Genomic DNA, 17,828 nt, shown 5'->3' on the forward strand with positions numbered 1-17,828 from the left:
CGGGGTTTCACCATGTTGACCAGGATGGTCTCAATCTCTTGATCTCGTGAACCACCCGCCTCGGCCTCCCAACGTGCTGGGATAACAGGTGTGAGCCACCGTGCCTGGCCCATGCAAGGAATTTTAAAATTTGCTAAATGGTTTATTGCTTTTTGTCCAAAGAACTTTTTATATAAATAAAATATATTTTATTATACAACTATTTAATGTATGTTTATATTAAAATATCAATTATGTAAATTATGTATTGTAACAAATACATAAATAAATATATATATTTGTAGGTACTACTATAATCTCCATTTTACAGATGAGAAAATGGCGGTATAGTGAAGTTGAGAAAAACTGGAGATAGACTATCCAGAAAAATCATGACTACTGTAACAGAGATGGTGAAGGAGCTTCCAAATCTTTACAGACTGAAATGTATAGTACTTCCTATTAAATGGGGAAACTTTGAAAAAATATGATGAAAGAATATGATAAAACTTAAAGCCAGTGGTCTTCCAAGCTATTCTCAGTAACATGCTAGGGTTCTTCGAGGTATCTTGGGGGCCAGAAGAGCCAAGAGGGAGGGTCATTGTTGTTTGATTATTTGTGTTATATGTTGGACTCTGCACAGAAAAGTTCCATTTGAGGAAATTCTCTGTTGTTAAAAAGTCTGAATGCCATTGGTATAGATCAGATTTTTCTGTGTGTATTCAACCACACTCATTAACATCTTCCGAAATCCATCTGTTATCTTATTTTGTTTGGGTACACAGTTTGTGACATAGAACTAGACAATCAAGCACGTTTAAGGTCATGATGATTGTGTATATTCACCAAATCCTCTATTTTTTTTTCTTTTTTGTAACTAGTGTAGGCTACAATTACCATGTGATATCTGGATAGTCCAAGAAATGGCATACATTAGATATAGAAATAAGTACAAGTGGAGCTCATATTTCTTAGATAAATGCAGTCACCTTAACTGACTGCTAGAGAGTTTTAATACAATGATAAAGCTGTCATTTATCACGTAATATTAATGTAAGTTATAGTAGAGGCTCACTATTCAGAAAACAAAGACAAAGTGAAACTGGGTGATACCCAGTAGCCAATGGGCAATCTTCCTTTCTGTGAATATGCTCAGGATTTAAAGATGAGCTCAAACAGTGTATTTGTGGATCAGCTCAGCTCCACATATTTAAAAAATAAAGCAAAACCTAAAGATAGATGATAGAAACCTAGTGGAAAAAAAGGAATGCCACTGCTCCCCTTATGTTACCCAGTTTCAGATGTTTTCTCTTCTTCAGTATAAAATAAAAAATATCATATGATAAGAAATTGTTGTTCACAGTGGCTTCGTTTGATAATTAAGTCATTTAAAAATAAACACTTTAAAACAAGCTGAAGTAGGGTTTTTTTCTCTCATAGGCAATAAGGCAGACTCACCCATACAGACAAGCATTTAATTGAAAATACTTTTTAATTACTGTGAATTATCTATTTCTTTCTTTACAGAAATACCTTCAGGAAAGGCAGTTGAACTAAATTTTCATCTTTGTTTTGCTGAGGCAGTCTATTCCTGACTTGCTGTAAAGCTAAGGAAAGACTCTCTGGATGTATTAAAGTATTTTCAGAAATGTATTTTTACAATAGAAACAAAACAACTTTCCCTCAAAAAAAGAAATGCTTGCTTATATTTACTTGTGAGAAAGCCGTGAAGAAGTTGATCAATGTACTGAATATACAATAGTTAAAATACTATCTTATATGAATACAATTTGAGTGAATTTATAATTTCTATTTCTGTAGGTTATAGATTTCAGGTCATCCTTCATTTTAATCTTTGATTTTTTTTTTTCAGGAAAAATAATGCCTGTCTTTGTCTGACTCAAAAAAGCATGCTGATAATTTGCATATGAGATGTATTTTATTAAGATGTTTTTATATTTGAAAGCTATATCATCTCGGTATTGTCTAAGAAATACAGGTCATGATTTATGGACTTTTGTCTCTTGCGTGTGTTAATCAGTCTTAAAATGGTAGAAACATGCTGTCCTGCTAGCTACAAACTGCAGAACAGCGTTTCCCACAATCCTGAAAAAGTTTAACCTAAATCCAGATCTAGATATCAGAAAAATATAGCGTGAGATTCTGTGCCTTATGACTGCTGTGGTTTGGGGGAGAAACCTGAGCAATTAATTCTGCACTAATTCCCTCAAGACTCTAACCCCTTGGGGGGATAATATGAATACGGTTTTACTTATCTGAAATAGGTTGTGCTTATATTCCTGAAAATTGTCCCATTTCTTGGATCCATTTAAAATTTTTCTGTTGGCATAGCAACAGATTAAAAGATCTACCACAGTTTTAAACACTTGCTTCATTTTTAAGAAAACAAAGTATATATTTATTTTACATTTAATTGCATCCTTTCTGTCTTCTTCTATCATCAGCCTATGCATGTAAGACTAACTTTTCCTCTCATTTCTCGAAGACATTCAACCCTAAAGTACATGGTTGTAATTCAAAAATACCATGCTAAAACAGTTTTCTTACATTAGTTTTTAATAACAAAGTGTTACAATGAGATAGTCCTGGGTCATGTTTTTATTGTAAAATGTTTATATGTAAATCACTGAATACTTTTAGTATGAGACCTGGAAAAAATATCATTGATTTTTACTTAACTACTGGATTTGAAAGCTTCTTTACATATATTTGCTAAGAATTCTTTCAAATACATTCTCCCTTTCTCTGATAAATTATGTTTATACAAATCTTGGGGTGTAAATAAAGGTTTTCGGGAAAGGATCCAGAATATAAATCCTAGATAGCCTGAAATGATTTTTCACTTTGTTTTAATAAATCAGAATTGGCAAGCAACATGAATTCAGAAAGCATACCTCTTTCAGATGTAATCCATACTACCAAGGAAATACCAGTCCCTGTCCACAAAGTGCATAGAATCTGTTGAGGGCAGTGATTCTGATTCTTGAACACTGGAAACCGGAAACATCTAAAATTTAAAAATTGCCCTGCTCTCTCCCAATACCTCCCTCCAATCCTGTTTTGATTATTTTAAAGTGGGGCCTCTTCAGATCAATGCTAATGTGCCCCCAGGGTTGAAAACCAGTAGTGTAAGGCAAGAGTATCAGCATAGGTCAACTATGTACAGCTCCCACCTCACACTGCCTCCTACCATCCCTGGGAATAGATGGCTGAGGATAATTGGAGGATAGGTTATTGAAAATGAAAAGGTAAAAGCACTAAGAGATCAAAACGTTGAGTCGTTTATAGTTTATTGATGTTATTTTTAGAATGGGATGCCTAGATTTGATCTGCAGTCTATATAAAGTAAGAGAGTCATTACTTCTCTTGTTCTGGCTAGGAATCTCTCTTCTTCAAGTCTGTGGCTGTGTTTACCTTTTGGCACCTACATAAAAATGTTTTTGGCTTATTCCCAAATGTGGTCAAGTTTCCAAAAAGTAATAAAGTAAAATAAAATAAAGTATAACAAAATAAAATTAGTAACAGTTAAACTGATTTCTCCCATTTTGGATTTGTAGAATTACAAATTTTAAATTACAATCTTCCATATTCATTTTTAATTTCATCATTCTTATTCTGTCATCTAAGTTCTATCACCAAAAATATTCACTTTGTCTACCTGCCTTGTGTAACATGCATGATCTCCAAAACAGAAAGATGATTCTTTAGAAAGCCAAACGTGTGGATTATTTTTCTGGATGTCATATCCAAATATGTATGGAGAACTTAACTCTTAGCACTCATTTTTTTTTTTTTTTTTTTTTTTTTTTTTAGATTTTTGAGATCGAGTCTTTCTCTGTTGCCTGGGCTGGAGTGCAGTGATGCTGTCATAGCTCACTTCAATCTCAAATTCTTGGACAAGTGATCCTCTTGCCTCAGCCTCCTGAGTAGCTAGAACTAAAGGTGAGTGCCACCATGACTGGCTATTTCTTTTATAGCTATGAGGTCTTGCTATGTTGCCAGGCTGGTCTTGAACTCCTTGCTTGAAGTGATTCTTCTGCCTTGGACTCCCAAAGTGCTGGGATTATAGGTCTAAGCCACTGTGCCTGGCTTTAGTATTCATTCTTATTTAGGAAAATAAGAGATGTTTTCTGGTTCAGACTCATTTCTTGTAGCCAGGAAATGGCACAATAAGTGCCCTACAGCAGTGGTCTCCAACATTTTTAACACCAGAGACTGGTTTCATGGAAGACAATTTTTCCCCATATGGAGGGGGGATGATTTAGGGATGATTCATGTGCGTTACATTTATTGTGTACTTTATTTCTATTATTATTACATTGTAATATATAATGAAATAATTATACAACTCACCATGATGTAGAATCTGTGGGAGCCCTGAGCTTGTTTTCCCACAACTGAATGGTCCCATGTGGGTGTGATGGGAGATAGTGACAGATCATCAGGTATTAGATCATCATAAGGCATGCACAACCTAGCTGTCTCACATGCACAGTTTACAGTAGGGTTCATGCTCCTATGAGAATCTAATGCTGCAGCTGATCTGTCAGGAGGCAGAGCTCAGGCGGTAATACGAGTGATGGGGAGTGGCTGTAAATGCAGATAAAGCTTCTCTCTCTAGCCTGTATGCTCACTCCTGTTGTGTGGGTGGTAGCGGTCCAGGGCATGGGGTTTGGGGACTCCTGCCCTACAGAACAGATATTGTAATACACTAAACTTCCCAAACTGCATTAGTATACAGCATGAAAACATTTATTTATTTATTTATTTATTTATTTCCCCCAAAATGATTTTATTTTATTTTATTTTATTTTTTTATTTTTTTTTTAATTGCATTTTAGGTTTTGGGGTACATGTGATGAACATGCAAGATTGTTGCATAGGTACACACTTGGCAGTGTGGTTTGCTGCCTTCCGTCCCCTCACCTGTATCTGTCATTTCTCCCCATGCTATCTCTTCCCACCTCCCCACCCCCCTGCCCCTCCCCCATTTCCCCCCAACGGACCCCAGTGTGTAGTGCTCCCCTCCCTGTGTCCGTGTGTTCTCATTGTTCAACACCCGCCTATGAGTGAGAATATACGGTGTTTGATTTTCTGCTCTTGTGTCAGTTTGCTGAGAATGATGGTTTCCAGGTTCATCCATGTCCCTACAAAGGACGTGAACTCATCGTTTTTGATGGCTGCGTAATATTCCATGGTGTATATGTACCACATTTTCCCTATCCAGTCTATCATCGTTGGGCATTTGGGTTGGTTCCAGGTCTTTCCTATTGTAAACAGTGCCGCAATGAACATTCGTGTGCACGTGTCCTTGTAGTAGAATGATTTATAATCCTTTGGGTATATACCCAGTAATGGGATTGCTGGGTCAAATGGGATTTCTATTTTTAGGTCTGAGGAATCGCCACACTGTCTTCCACAATGGTTGAATTAATTTACATTCCCACCAACAGTGTAAAAGTGTTCCTATTTCTCCACATCCTCTCCAGCATCTGTTGTTTCCCGATTTTTTAATGATCGCCATTCTAATTGGTGTGAGATGGTATCTCAATGTGGTTTTGATTTGCATTTCTCTGATGACCAGTGATGATGAGCATTTTTTCATATGTTTGTTGGCCTCCTGTATGTCTTCTTTTGTAAAGTATCTGTTCATGTCCTTCGCCCATTTTTGAATGGGCTTGTTTGTTTTTTTCTTGTAGATCTGCTTTAGTTCTTTGTAAATTCTGGATATCAGCCCCTTGTCAGATGGGTAGGCTGCAAAAATTTTTTCCCATTCTGTTGGTTGCCGATTCACTCTACTGACTGTTTCTTTTGCTGTGCAGAAGCTGTGGAGTTTGATTAGGTCCCATTTGTCTATTTTGGCTTTTGTTGCCATTGCTTTTGGCGTTTTGGTCATGAAGTCCTTGCCTACACTTATGTCCTGAATGGTTTTGCCTAGATTTTCTTCTAGGGTTTTGATGGCGCTAGGTCTGATGTTTAAGTCTTTAATCCATCTGGAGTTAATTTTGGTGTAAGGTGTCAGGAAGAGGTCCTGTTTCTGCTTTCTGCACATGGCTAGCCAGTTATGAAAACATTTATTAATCAAACTAGGATGATAAACTTCCCAAAACTTCCTTCAAGTTCCCCAAATTTCCCAAAACATAAAAAGTTTTGGGAAGCTTACAGCCTTAGTTTGGGTTCTGGCTTTGTTGACTAGAGATTTAAACATTGCATCTAATTTTTGTCTTTTTGATTCAAGGTAAAAGAGAAAGGATACTAGATTTTTCTTCTTCGTTCATATACTGATTAAAGATTTGGCTTCCACCTTTACCCCTATTGCCCTCCTTTCCCCATTATTTTGGGTGCCCCTCATAAATTTGCCACTTGTAAGGAAATATCAAAATTTAAATCTGACACGTTATTAAGCACTACAAAATTTAGTTTTGATGAGTTCTGAAATTGCAGTATCATTATTACTACTAAAGACAAAACTAGTGAGTAAGGTTTAAGGTTTCTTTGCTGTTGTTTTTGTCTTTGGAATATATCCCACAAAAGATGTACAGAATACAGGTTGAGTATCTCTAATCAAAAAATATGAAATTTGAAATTCTCCAAAATCTGAAACTTTTGGAGCACCAGTGTGATACCACAGTAGAAATTTTTACACCCAATCTCACGTGATGAGTTACAGTCAAAACTTAGTTCCATACAAAAATTATTTAAAATATTACATAAAATTGCCTTCACACTATGTATATAAGATGTATGAAACATAAATGAATTTTGTGCTTTCATGTGGGTCCCATCTTCAAGATATCTCATTATGTGTATGAAAATATTCCAAAATTTGAAAAAATCCCAAATCTGAAATGTTAGCCCCAAGCATTTTAGATAAGGGTTACTCAACCTGTACTTTATTGAAAAAACTTGAAATAAATCTTCCCTCCAGATAATTGCATCACCAATTTAATGCACACCTAGGTTCACTTGTCTCACTTTTTTCAGCTTTAGAATTTGCTATTTTCTTTTTGAATTATTTTCAATCAGAAAAATATTAACATAATTTTAAAGTTTTATTTGAAGACATAATCAGAGAAGTCTGACTTATATCCCTACTTCCTCTACTCTTTCCTTCCTCATTCCATAGATGTTTCTTTTTCCAAAAATAAGTACGTGCATTTTGTATTTGTGTCAGTATCTGTCTATTTATCTATCGTCTATCTATCCATTTATATCTGTATTATTATCCCTTCTTCCCTTATATGAAATGTGACATACTGTATATGCCATGTTGCACCTTGCCTTTCCATGTAATAATATTCTGAATTTTAGCCAATGTCAGTATGCAGAGATCTTTCTCATTCTTTTCATGGCTGCATTTTGTGAATGTAGCAGAGTTTATTCACATAGTCTCCTGCTTGTAGACATTTGGGTTCTTTTTAGTTTTATATTATTACAAAATACAACAGTCAATACCTGTGTGGCATGTGGTTTTTTTACATATGGGAAACATCATCAGAGTAGACTCCTAGATATGAGACTAAGTCAAAGAAAAATGTTACATCATTTTAAAGTGACGAGTTAGTTCTTGCATTCCTAGAATACACTGTATTTAGCAGTGAATCGATGTATTACTATTTTTACATGCTACTGAATAATGTTTGTTAGGGATTGAATTAAGTGCCCCCTGAATGCATGTGTTGAAGCCCTAACCCTCAGTGTGTCTTTAATAGAAATAGGGCCTTAAAGAGGTAGTTCAGGTTAAATGAGGTCGTAAGAGTACAGTCCTAATCCAATAAGAATGGTGTCCATATAAAAAGATCAGGAGACACCTGGGATGCCTGAACAGAGAAAAGGCCACCTGAGGAGACAAGGAGAAGACAGCCATCTGCCAGCCAAGGAGAGAGGCCCTAAAAGAAACCAAGCCTGTAAACCCCAAGATTTTGATATTCAGCATCTAGAACTGTGAGAAAATAAATTTCTGTTGTTAAGCCACCTAGTCTGTGGTATTTCAGGTATAGATTCAATACTCATTTTGTTTAAAAAGTATTTAGGCTACCTAGTCTGTGGTATTTTATAATGTCAGCCCTAGAAAATTAATACAATGTTCATAAGTGAAGTTTACTTTAGTTGTCTTTTTCCTATGTAGTTTTTATCAGGTTAGGTATAAATAAGATACTCATTTCATTTAAAAAGTATTTACATGTTTTTCTTATGCTTCTGTGCTCTGGAATAGTTTATGTAGAATTGGAATTATCTGATCTTTGAAGTCTAATAGATTTCCCCCGGGAAACTAGTGCTAGTATGTTTTTAAATAGCTCTCAGATAACTTTATTTCTTCTTTCAAAGTCATCTCTGTCTATTATTTTGACATCAGTTTTCTTTGTTTTCGAGTTTATCTGCATAGAGCTGTGCAAAGTCATCTCTTAAGATTCTTAACAATTTCCTCTGTTCAAATGTTTATTTCTTCCTTGTCATTTCTTATTCTGAGTATGAGTGCTTTCTTTTTTTTCTGGTTTAAGTTGTCTACTGGTTGAATGTATTTTATTAATTTTTTCAAAGAACCAATTTTATTTATTAGTTGACTTGTTTTTCTCATTCTAATTCATTAAGTTTTACTTATCTTTTACTATTTTCTTATTTTTTTCTTTTTGGTTAAATTTTTGTTTTGTTCCTACCTTTGAGTAGATGTTAATTTTATTTATTTGTATTATTATATTTTATTAACATAAATATTGAAAGCAAAGTATTTTCTTATAAGCACTGGTTCAGTTGTATCCCATATATTTAGGTATTTTTATAGGTTATATTGATGTTATTTTAGAAATTCTGTGATTTGTGTTTACATTTTTTTTTTTTTTTGGCCAAGAGTTAATAGAGTTTTCTAAGTAAAAGGATGTTTTTGTTCTTATGGCTTTGTTATAAATTTGAATTTTATTGTGCTGTGATCAGGAAATACTATTTCTATTATATCTAGTTAATGGAAATTATTAAAGGTTTGTGGCCTTATTGAAGCCATGTTTCATACATATTGGAAAAGATGGTATTGGGTCAAGGAGGAATGTGGATGACTTGCTAGATTTCTCAGTTTTATTGTTTCTTTTTAAGTTGTTATAGTGTAAAGGGTCTTTTTCTTTTTTTTAAGAGTCATTGTCTTACCTTTTTTTTTTTTTAAACTTGTCTTCTGATTCATTCTGTACTCTTTTGTAAATGGGGCCTTATCTTCATCTTTCCTTGTTTCCATTCACCAGCCAGCCTCTAGGTGGAGCTCTAACTGCTCCGTGCTTCCTTTTTAGAGTGGTGGCTTCCCCCAGTGTCTCATCCGGTCATGCACACTTTTCAAGGTCCTTCATTTTGATTTTCTAGGAACCAATTGGTAGGACCTATCAGGTCTCAGATCTTTCAATATTTCCTATTCAGGGTAGATTCGTCTCTTTCTGTAGTGGAATCCTAGTTGATTTTATCTGTGTTTTGCCACCAGTGGGATGCCCATAGCACTCGTACCTCCTTTCTCCCCCACAGCCCACCCTTTACTGGCAAGAATGACAAAGAGCCTGAGATTTTACCATACTCGCAAGCGAAACTAACACCCTAATACAGTTTTATGGATGCTGGTAGAAGGTACAAAAGTCTTGGATTAGAGAAGAAGGACGGTTCATTACTGCTGTACAAAAATAACAATAACTAGAGTTTTGGTGTTTTTTTGTGTGTGATGGTTCTCCAGGACTCAGTTTCCACAGAGCAGTGCAATAAGGGCATAGGATATCTGCAGGTAAAATTGGTTGAGTTACAAGGAGCATCTTGAGCTTTGTGAACACAATTTTTTTTTTATTGGGTAAGTGAGCAGCACGTCTCTCTTTGTTCCAGATAGACACACTGTCTCTAATTTCCATCGCTGTTTGCCCTCCAAACATTCTTAAAAAGATAGTCTGGGACAAAGTGCTTTCCTCAGAAAATGTGCAGAAATTCACCTAGTGGAGAGCTGTCCCCTCACTCTCTACCCTGAAGAATGCTCAGGAGCTGCCTCTGCTGGTGTCATGTGTGAATTTTCCTCCTCACTTAGTCTTCTCTGTCACCCAGTTCTGTTGTTGGTATAGTTCTAGATGATATCATTTGCCCTATTTCCATCCTACTTTTTTTTTTTGGACTATATATAGTTGTTTACATTTAGGCGGCTACCATTATTCTACAGAAACCTGGAAACTCTAATTATTAACTCCATAGTAAAAAATTATCTAAATAGTAATAGTAATAATTATATAAATGCTGTATGTTGTTCTCAAATTTTTGAATCCATACATAGACACACTGTGGAAAGCAAAAATAGATATAGAATAGAAGGTATTGTAGACCTTGGTGATATGAATAATTGTTTAGCCAATAGAAACTGGTAGGAAGCAGGTAGCAGAGGTAGAAGTATAGACGTGATTTCTTTATCTTATATAATACACAATAAGTATATATTGTCTAACGATGTAAAATTGTAAGTCGATATTGTCTATTCATTCCTAAAGAATCAATACAGGCTTGAGGTTAATATTTCATGATAAAATGTAGCTCTTAGAGAAATTAAAGTAATAAAATAAGATAAAAAAATCAAGAATTAGGAAGAAGAGAGGAGAGGTGTGAGAAGTATTGTAACTGGTTTAAGTTCTTTATTTTTCATAGCAAGGAGTGAGTAGATAACTATCTGAAAGTGATAAAAATATAGTATCATATATATTTTATTTAATGTACAGTACTAATCACCATAAAAAGAGGTAAAAACAGAAATCATTAAAAGAAATTGCCTCTAGTAATGGGACAGGAGATGGTTTGAGAATAGAACATTTCACTTTTTATTTTATACTCTTCTGTACTATTTTTGATTTTTGTTTTACCAAATATATGTATGGTTTTATAATTTAAAACAATTTTTTAATTTAAGAAATAGTATTTTAAGAGCTGACGAAATACCTCTAGCATATATAGCAGCCAACACAAAAATCACTAGAGGGTTGGAGCCCTCTCTTTAGAGATCTCTAGATTATGATTTGCTGTAATGTGGAATCCATATGTTATCAGCTCAGGACACATAGTTAATGTCCTGAATGAGATATTATATTTATAGCCTAAGGCTAGGGAATGACAGATTGGATCAAAACATTCTATAGATAAAGTATGCCATTTCCTGGATGATTGTAAATGCAGCTATGAAACTATTTAAGAGACTCGCTCCTACCATGAGTGAGAGTCCCTGAATTTTTTCATATGGGTGGTACCCAATATCAAAAGTATGCTGCTTAGAAATGGAGAGGAAAGATAAAATACTACACTTAGTTGAATTTACTTATTAATTTTTGGAGTTTTATCTTCAACATCAGAATGCATTATTAAATGAGGCCTTATCTCTCTTAGTAGATCTTTTTAAGAGAAGTATAATAGAAAAGAATAGAGTAACTGTGTGTTTTGATTCTAGTTTCTTCTAGCTACAAATCTTGTGCTTTCTAAGCACTCTTAGGCTCAACTTTTTTATTAGCCAAATGCAAATGATAATTCTGATTTTACAAGAATTGTTTTAAAAATTAAATAAGATAATGAACCTATGTGGTTACTTTCTTGGCCTCATTAACCCAACTTTGGTCTTTGTAACAGAAGACTTAAACTGAGAGATTCCACATTATTAAAATGGTCATATGGTGAATTCATTAACTTATTCCTTCAGTAAATATTTATTGAAGGATTACTATGCACTCCAGTGTGCACTGGGCTAGAAGCTGGGACACAGTTTTGAAAAAAATAGACAAGATGCCTGCCCTCATTAAGCTTATCCTCTAGTAAGAAAGACTGACATTAGTCAAAGTATCATATTAACAATTGCCAACTGAGATAAGTACAGTGAAGAAATTCAGTTTTATGATAACGCGTAGCAAAGAAACAAGGTTTAAACTAAGCAATCAGGAAAAGTTTCCCAGAGAAAGGGATAGTTGACCTGAATATGAGAAATTAATGAGTTGTATAGAAAAAGATAGGAAAGAACAGTTTTCCAGGAAGAAGGAGCTGTATAAGTAAAGGTACAGAGACTAGAGGAGCAAGTTGTGATGCAGTCAAGAAAGGCAAAGAGGGCTTCTGTGACCTACAGGGGGAGCGAGAGGAGAATGGTGCAGATGTGGTTGGGGCAAAGGGCATAATCTTTTTGGCCCTGGAAGAACACCTAGTACTTTGCCCTGTAAATGTTTGATACATATATGAGGAAAATAATAATCTCGAGATTTATTAAATGCTTTCTCAGAGTCAGACACTTTGCTTGCATTAATTCATGTAAATTCATCAGTCCTCAAAACAATCTTGTAAAGCAGCCACATCCCTGTTTTACTAATGAGGGGACAGCTGGTTAAGTGGTAGAGTGTAGATCAGAAATCATATAGTGCACACTCTTAGTCTCTGTACTGTATTAATACCTTTTAGGAATGAGCGAATGAATGAACACATGAAATCACTTTGATTTGCAATCTTGCAAACTAAAATATGAGCATTTTTTTTTTTGACTATTGTGCATTAGCTTGATGACTCCTTGTCCTTGGTGAGCATTTTATTAGGAGATAAAATAAGCACTATTATTAACTGAGCACTTATGTGCCAGGCACTGTGCAAAACTGTGCATGCATTATTTCAGTTATTTGTTTATATGGCTATAAACCAAGTTAGTCTGTGAACTCATTGAGATGGGGGCCTTGATTTATTCATCTCTGTTCCAATTGTGCTTGGCCTATTGTTTGTCTTCAATAAATCTGCTTTTCCCCATTCTGTCCTTTCATTCCATATTTAAGTGCAATTTTAATTGCATAAGTGCAGGGAAAAGGAGTAGGTGACCTTTTAAGAACTTCCAGGAGCTGTAATTCTGAATGTCCAATCAAACTGCTGTTAACTCAAACTACATTTTAGTATGTAGCAGCAGGCTCAGTTAATTGAAAGATTGTCCTTAAATTCAAAAAAGGCTGATGCAGAAAGATGCTTATAATTCTCAGCCAAATGTACTTTCTCTAAAATGTGCTTTAACATGCCTAATGAAGTTGTTTACTCTTATACTCCATCCACATTGAAAAGAGTTGGAACTGAATATTTTTAGAGAGGAGATAATGTTGCAAGACTTTTATGGTTATTTATCTAGGTTCTAATCCATCTGAAATGATTCCATCCTCAGGCCTGCCTCAGGCCAAAACAATGTGAGAAGAGCTAGGGCTGACCACAACCCCCAGTTCTCTGTATCCTTCTATTTATAAAACTAACATCATAAAGATATGTTGCAAAATATTGAGGTTAAATATTAGTTGCACTAAAATAAATTCCAAATATGTAATAGGGTATAAAAAAGCTGATTGCCACAGTACAAGTCAAATCACCTACAATTAAATATATACATGTAATATATATTACTTATAAAGCTATTAATCCAATTTAACAACATCCAGGGCACCAGTATTAAGAAATTGCCAAAAAGCACTAACTAAAATTTACAGAGATTAATAAAAAGCATAATTATGAAGTAGACGTGGGATATTCCAGTTGGTAAATGAGGCTGTGAAATTGCCTTTTGTTAAAGAGGAGTATTAATGACTATGTTAGTACTTGACTAATATTTTATGATACTTAGTCTGCTATTATGTGGAATGCTTTATACATCAGCCTAGATGTTAGTTTAGAAATAGTTTTAATGCCTATTTTATACTTTGCTGGGGAATTACAGTCTGTTAATACTGAGTGTCTGTTAGAATAATTTAAAAATGCAATACATACGGTTAATGATAGGAGAAATTATTGAAGCTTGCACAGTTTTTTTTTTTTAAATCAGTGCATTCTGGGCTCATTTTGGTGAATATATGATATTTGTTTGACCAGATGGAAAACTTTCACCTGGATCCTGATACAAATCAACACACAGTTATTTGCCAAAATAGTCACAATTTGATAATAACATGTCAGAGAGGGCAGGAGAAGATGGATGCTTGTAACATTTACCTACAGAGAAGCTAAATTTTAAAATGTAAAAAGTACATACAACACCACATTGAAAGGGAAGCTTTGTAAAATAAATTTGCATACAATTAAATGACAAGGTTATGTTTTATTATTTCTTCTGTGGTTCTCCAGAGGGTGTTTCCATCTCCCCTTGCTTTTTCTGCGTGGACCTATTCCATGATTTAGCTCTTATGTCTTTGGATTTGTTACAGATGCTGTGAATTTAGGTGTTATATCTATTCTCATATCTTCAACTTTTGTCTTTATGTCAATAACACTCAAATCTCACCTCTTTGATTTTGATCTTCAGAACTTCAAGATCCAATCTCTTTCTTCTAGCTGAACATTTCAGCTTGGCTCTCTGGCTATTGCTTTACCTTGTTTAGTGTGTACAGTCACACTTTCTATCCTCCCTGGCTTCCCTCCTGGATGTTCCTATTTGTCAATAAGTTCCAAGCCTTTGTTTCAGCACCGTTTTGGAGTGGCCATTTCTGTCAGAATGGCCACTTCTGTCTAATACCCAGGCCTGACAATCTAGGGGTGTCTGCTTTGCTTATACAATAAATGTTAGTGTCAAAAGTACACATATTAGGGTTCTCCAGAGATACAGAACCAATGCATATATTTTTACACACACACACACACACACACGTTTGTGTGTGTGTATATATGTGTGTGTGTGTATGTATATATATATATATATATATATATATATATATGTGTGTGTGTGTGTGTGTGTGTGTGTGTGTGTGTGTGATTTGTTTTGAGAAACTGGCCCACATGATTATGGAGGTTTGGAAGTCCCATGGTTATTCACAAGCTGGAGCTATAGGAAAGCCAGTCTTGTCAAGTTCAAACTCAGAGAACTGATGATAGGAGTTCTAGTCCAAGTCCCAAGGCCAAAGAACCAGAAGTAAAAATGGTGTAAGTCCCAGTCAGAGGGCAGAAGAAGACTGATGTTCCAGGTCAAGCAATCAGGCAGAGAGCAGAGAATTCTCTGTTCATCTGTCTTTTTGTTCTATTCAGACCCTTAACAGGTTGGATCATACCCACCCACATCAGGGAGGGCAGTCGACTTTACTGAGTCCACTGACTCAAATGCTAATATCTTCTGGAAACATCTTCACAGACACATCCAGAAATAGTGTTGATATGGTTTGGCTGTGTCCCCATCCAAATCTCATCTTGAATACCCACATGTTATGGGAGGGATCCTGTGGGAGGTAATTGAATCATGTTCTCGTGATAGTGAATAAGTCTCCTGAGATCTGATGGTTTTATAAAGTGGAGTTTCCTTGCACAAGCTCTCTTCTCTTGCTGCTGCCACGTGAGATGTGCCTTTTACCTTTTGCCATAATTATGAGACCTCCCGAGCCCACATAGAACTGCAAGCCCATTAAATCTCTTTCTTTTGTAAATAGTCTTAGGTATGTCTTTATCAGCAGCGTGAAAATGGACTAATACAAGTGTTTAACCAGATATGTGAGTATCCTGTGGCTCAGTGCAGGTGAGACAAAAAATAAACCATCACAGCCTCCAACACTATGTTCGATGCTGAAGATAACCAGATGAATAAGACATACTTGTAGCTCTCAAAGAGCTCTCAGAAGAGGTATGCAGCATTTTTCTTTCCCTATGTTGTTAACTACCTTGTACTCCGGTGTGACACTAGGTGAACATGAGCAAAGTGCTCCAAAGGCCTTGCGCCTGGAATTGCTGGAGGAGTGCTATAAGGAGAAATCCCAAAATAATCTAGATTTGTGCCAGTCTTGAAGACTAGGATTCCCATAGGGGAGAGTCGGTGAAAGACTTTGCAGGCAGATAATTGCAGAAGAAAAGTTAAATTTTCTCTGTAATTTCTCTTGTATTTTTTCTCTCTTTCCTGTACACTGCTAAATCCTAGTCCAGACATTAAAACACTTGCTGCTCCTCTTGGCAGTCTCGTCAGGCTCTGGTTTTAGGCTTAGGCTTCCTCATTCCCATCTCCAACATGATGACAGATACATTAATTCTCCCTAGCTCTGTTTACATTCTAGACTGTCTTATAATAAAATTCAGAAATCTTACCTTGAAAATCAAGGCCTTTATAGTCAGACACTAAACTTCTATTGTAATTTTATTTCCTATAATTAGGATGCCAATGAACAATAAACAAACAAAACAAAAACCCAAGGAAGTTGATATGTTCTTCAAAAGGGACCGACTTGTTGTTCTCTAATGATTCATTGAGGGATAGTATAACGTGGTTTTGGAGCAAAAAGAACCCTGAGTTCAAATTGACTGCGTGGTACTGGGCTTGTTATTTAACTTCTCACTACCCATTACGATCTTCATTCATAAAAGGGGCGATACTGTTGATGAGTACATACCGTGTGTGACTCTGATCTTAGGTACTAGGGACATTATAGCTGAACAAGTCCCAGCCCTCTGGCAGCTTGCATTAAAGAAGTAAATAAATTAATGAATTATATACTTTTTGATAATGAAAGTGTCATGAAGAAAATGTATCACACTAATATGGACAGAGATGGAGAATGGGAATGGTGGACAGTTCTTATTAGGCAAGGTGGTCATGAGCAGGTTCATATTTGTACCAATCTCATAGGGTTTTTGCCAAGATTAAATGATGTGACAGTGCGGGGCACATAGTAACCCCCCAGGGAATCTTAGCTGTTACATAGTCCTTGTTTTCGACTTCTCTGAATCTTGCCTCATACTATTGCCCTATCTGGAAGTGCTTCCTCTTCTCTGCTCATATCCTGAAACTTTCTCAAGGCATGTTTGAAGCCCTTCCCTCTTCATGGACTTGCATTATGTATCCCCAAATCCCAGGAAACATTATTTTGACTTAAAAATACTTGCAGATATTTAGCCTTTAATCATGTGCAGGCTTGTAACATCTCTTGACATGGACTATTTTGAATTTTGAGTTAAGATTTACTTACATCTACAAATATTTGTTCTTTCCAAGTAGAATATAAGTTCTCCAAGAATAAGAAGTGACTTGTTCTCTGGATTTTAAAAATAAAGAGTCATATACACGAAGGATATTTAATAGGTATTTTCTGATTCATTAGCAAAATACTTTATAACTTTTACCATTAGCCCCAACCTAGAAAGAATCATCCAGAATATGGAATAATATGGCTTGAAGACCTGGAGATTAGTATGGGCAGTTTAGATCAATATTTACATTAGCTTTCAAGGTTCTGTGATGGGAACTCCCCAAAAGGCCCAGATTGATGCCGATTTTTATTGTAAATTTTTTTTCTATTATGCAGCACTTCAATCAAAAAAGATTTTATATGCTTATTAACATATTGTATTATAACAACAAAGATGATGCCACTTATAGTTTGCTGAGTGGGAGTAATATTTACATTCTTACTTTAAAATACTGTTTATTTAAGGAGCGTATACTCTTTGAAGAGAATGGGAGTTTAGGGCTGTACATTATTGCTTTGCTGCATGCAATTAAAACTAAAAAAAAAAAAAAAAATGGCAGCCACAGCACTTTATGTCTAAACTGTCATCTAGATGAAGCTCTGGTGTCTGGTTCATTTCCCAAATTGGGTAATTGCAGCCATGAAGAAATACTGAAGTTTCCTCAGTGTCAAGGAGTCAATAACATCATCTTCGTATACAAAGCACAGCCCATAAATGATAAAATTTCTCTGCGATTTTCTGTGTAATTCTCTTTTCACGCAATGAACTTTTACCCACCAGAGCAAACAAACACTGAACCAGCTCTTCATATATACAACAAAGGAAAGGCATGTGACTATCTAGCATTTGAGGCTCAGTTGTCATCTGCTTTTCTTTCCACTGTTTGTCTAGATTATTTCTTTCGT

At 35.4% G+C, this 17,828-nt stretch overlaps 1 long non-coding RNA gene across 1 annotated transcript in view; it reads left to right on the plus strand.

Moving 5' to 3' along the window:
* Nucleotides 1–17,828, plus strand: part of LOC141580817 (uncharacterized) — a 103,327-nt gene that overhangs the window by 19,681 nt on the left and 65,818 nt on the right. Inside the window, exon 2 of the long non-coding RNA XR_012513162.1 lies at nucleotides 3,814–3,942. This is a non-coding gene — a long non-coding RNA (uncharacterized LOC141580817). The remainder of the gene's footprint in view (nucleotides 1–3,813; nucleotides 3,943–17,828) is intronic.

This window comes from Saimiri boliviensis, chromosome 1 (genome assembly GCF_048565385.1).
Source record: "Saimiri boliviensis isolate mSaiBol1 chromosome 1, mSaiBol1.pri, whole genome shotgun sequence".
In the NCBI taxonomy this organism is placed as follows: domain Eukaryota; kingdom Metazoa; phylum Chordata; class Mammalia; order Primates; family Cebidae; genus Saimiri; species Saimiri boliviensis.